Raw genomic sequence first — 4,029 nt, forward strand, 5'->3', positions numbered from 1 at the left:
ATTAATTGAAATATATCAAGTTAAAAAATGAACACATTTATATTTAATGGGTCTAACATAAAATGCATGAATACTTTCATTTATTAGATTTATTTGGGTTAGATGGTGTGTATCAACTCAAAATAAATGTGTTTGGTTGGGGGACTACCCCTTGCGCATGTACCAGATCACGTGCTCTCAGTCGTCTTTCCCCCCTTTCCGACTGCAGCAAGATTCAAACCGACCGTCCATTCTTTGGTAAGTAACTTTATATATTTTGTTGTAGTAGTTTAGAATGTACCTCGTTGTCAATCAAGGCTTCCATTCTGTAATAATGACCACAATGTGTGGAACAGACGTGATAACTTAGCCACACGACTGTTCCGTTTTTAATAAGATCGAAGGCACACAGGCTAGCTGGCAGGCTAGCTAGCAAGCTAGGTAGCCAACGTGGTTTGCATTATAGAGCAGACCAGAGATCAGGGTACTGTCATTAATACGGCTTGGACGCAGCGCCGAAGGCTTCCTTATGAACTGTCTGTATGCACTAAAAAACAGTAGGAGAGCAGTTAAACGAGCAGACTACGGTCTCCCCCTCTCCAGCGCCATAATGTCGGCAGGCAGAGCAGGCCGCAGAAGGCCACTCTCTAGTGGGCGTTCAGTTCTAGTGGGTTTAGCCACGTTTTCTTCACTGAAAAATGTTTAATATGAATAAATCATGAGCTCATAAAACCGCTGAATTCCTCTCACTCGCGCGGGCACCTGATGCATGAACACACGGAAGTCAGCGGTGTTTTATCGCAGCAGCCATAGAAATAGAAAGAGCGTAGAACGGACATTCCCATTCAAACCGATGTAACGGGATCAGAGCAGCGGCAGTTTGTACGTGTACCGTCGTCATTGTGAAGAACTGATCGATGTAGCGGGCTAACTTTTCTGTTATACTACGGTCAATGCGCAGTGTTGAGCACTATTTTCTTTTGAACTAGTAAAACGACCAAGACAAACATCGATGTCCGTTCTACTCATTGTATTTCTATGACCTTACACTGTGTGAACGCAGGCAGGAGTGCGAATGAGTTTTCAAGGCAAACAGTTTGATATTTTATTAAAATGACGGTCTTAATCTTATTTAACACGCTTGCATGATTTGATTTCTGTTGTATGTAGCTTTAGTGTTGCTGTAAAAGGTGAATTGCTAGTCTATTCTAAATGGTAACATTATATCTGCGAGTGCTCCAAAGCACTTTTGACTTGACTTTGTTTTATGTGAACTTTGGATTATTCCAGCCTTTCCCTCCACTAATATATTTATCTCATCTTTTGCAGTTTGATCAGCATTACCAAGCTTCTTGAGGCAACCTCCTAATGATAGCACGTAATAGGTTATATGCTCGATGCGAGCTGATCTCTCATTGTTATTTGTTCAGTTTGATATGTACTAATTCTCTTTATTCTCTTTAGGACTCTGCATGTGTCAGTGTAAAGAATGCAGTTTGGAACTAGCTAGCAGGTATTTCTTGTTGCATGGGCATTGTAGGGGCAGTTATCGCTATACATGTCCATACATTGCCCATGTACATTTAATACATGGAGTGAGCTTCTAAATCACACATGCTGAACTGCACATTCAACCAGAGATTGTGGAGCAGAGGCCCCTTCCCTGTTCCAGCAAAGTTAAGTAAGTAAACGTGTGTTTCTATCTGTTTACCATTTTGATGATTAATGGCTTCACAATCGCAATTTGAATCTAATAATCCCACATAATGTGATAGTAATTATAATAAACAAGTAACAAACAGCTGTATTTTGTTTGTTATTCAGGTCAATGCAGAGTTCCTGCTGATCACCGCCAAGCCATTTCAATCAAAGTTCATGTCACAGCTGGACCTCTTCTCAGACTCCCTGATACAGGGCTTAAAGAGCAAAGGAGGTGTGAAGGAGAAAAGGTCAAGGATGTCCTGACCATCAATGATTTGGTTAGTACATATGTATACAATATTAGTTTCACTGTATTGGGGTGGTTATTGTAATATTTTCTTGTCCATATCTGCTTTTTTAAAAACATGTGATGAATAGTAAATGGCCTGCTTTTATTCTGCTTTCATCCAGAACTTTTAGTGTGATGACATCAACACCAAAAGGGAGTGCATCTGAGAAGCCTACCTCAATGAAGATCCAGACTCTTTATCAATCTGGTAAGTTTATCGCAATATGTTTCCCATGTAGCGTCAAAGTGTTACCCACATATATATATATATATATATATATATATATATATATATATATATATATATATATATATATATATATATATATATATATATATATATATATATATATATATATATATATACATGTTTGTGGATTAATTTAATACAAGTTTTCTGTGTTTGTGTTGTTGTCAGGCTTCCGCCGCTGAGGATGCAGTGAGGGACATCGCATTCACTGTCATAAGGATTTACATGATCCAAAGAGATTGGGAGCCAGAGGACGTGGGACTTGATCAACTGCATTAAAGTCCTGAACAACGTAGACGGTGTCATCATGGCGTTCATCATGCTTTGGGCTAATTTGTGCCCTTAATCTAAGCTTTCCAGACAACTTCAAGTACATCTTTGAGCTTCTCCAGAAGGTCATAATGAATTTGGATGGGCACAAGCTGAATTCTAAGATACAGGAGCTGAAAATCAAGATGTTTGCACAAGAGGTGAACACCAAGTGACAAAGCCAAAGAATCTTATCAGATCTTTTGGATGTTTTCTACTTTCATCTTCCGCCCAGTCAACGACAATCCATGACCTCATGGATGTTTTCCTGGTTCTGACATTTTGAAAAAATTGACTAAGCTGCACAGAGGCAAGCCAGAGACTGTAAATTACGGAACTTTTACATGTCACTGCAAGCTGGTTAAGTGTTTACCCGCAGAAAGTTTTGCCCAATTCACCTCCACATCCTAACTCGAGTGTTATTACTCTCTAACGTCAACTTGCACGTCCATTTTCCTCGTTGTCTGATTGAATGACTCTCTACTCGAGTTGAAATGGACCCTAACACGGTTCAATACGCTGTAACTTCCATTGACTATGAGTATCCTTGTTATTTATAATCTATAAGTTTTAGTTTGTGGATGTTTTGTGATTTTACTGTTGTAGCCCAAAAGTGGTCCGAGTTGCCTGTTTCTGCACATGATAACACATCATCGGCTATTCTTCAGTGTAAAGGAGTCCTTTTGTACTACCATCTGTACTGGTAGGAAAGAAAACAGCTGTATTGCTCTTGACAAACCAAAGTAGTGGGAATTTAGCACTTGCAATAGTGGTTGTACATATCGATTGCAGGAAGTTTTGTGCTTTTTGGAAATGATAGTTTCTGGTGAATGACTACACTGCAGTGCAATGATATTCCCTGTTTGGAGAGCAGTGCATAGCCTCCACCCTCATGGCGTCTTTGTTTGTGGCGCCAAGGGATTTGGGATAGCTTGGTATTTATTTGTCACCAGTTGTGGAGCTGTTACAAGACTACTGTTTTAATATTTAAAAACGATGAAAGATGCACTGTATAGATCCTTTTGGAATTTTTTTGCTATCCTTTTCTGATCAGTGTTTTTGTAAAAAAAAGCAAATTATATTTAAAAAATGAAATGCAGGCTCTAGAATCATGGATGTTCAGATTTGTACCATATTTAATGTATTTAAGCATTTTCAATAAAAAACACTTGAACTAGGTTTTGTCTCGTGTCTTAATTGGGGGTCAAATTAAAAAAAAGTTTTTTACCTGATTAATTCATTTCCAATGAATTGTACTATATTGAGTTGGACTAACACAAATCAATTTCATTTCATGAATGGTATTTTTTTATTTAGGTTGTATTTGATAAAATTGAGTCGGACTAACTCAATTTAATTATAGTGCATGGATGTTTTTAGTTCAAGTTAGGTTTAACTATATTTCCTCGGTGGAAAACCTGCCCACAATTTAATTGAGTTCATCCAATGAATTATTTTTTTGAGTGCAGTTGCCAGTTTACAATAGTACACACAGCTAGCA

The 4,029-nt window shown here is 38.1% G+C and overlaps 1 long non-coding RNA gene across 2 annotated transcripts; it reads left to right on the top strand.

Moving 5' to 3' along the window:
- Window positions 1–207: 207 nt before the first annotated feature.
- LOC306787839 lies at window positions 208–3,706 on the top strand. 2 transcript variants are annotated; one of them, XR_013772566.1, is made up of 5 exons: window positions 208–237; window positions 1,444–1,660; window positions 1,804–1,958; window positions 2,092–2,177; window positions 2,388–3,706. It is a non-coding gene; the product is annotated as an uncharacterized lncRNA (long non-coding RNA). The 2 variants fall into 2 exon arrangements; XR_013772567.1 differs by lacking the exon at window positions 208–237 and having other exon boundaries at window positions 779–1,660.
- Window positions 3,707–4,029: the final 323 nt, after the last annotated feature.

This window comes from Melanostigma gelatinosum, assembly GCF_949748355.1.
Source record: "Melanostigma gelatinosum genome assembly, chromosome: 14".
NCBI classification, from domain to species: Eukaryota; Metazoa; Chordata; class Actinopteri; order Perciformes; family Zoarcidae; genus Melanostigma; species Melanostigma gelatinosum.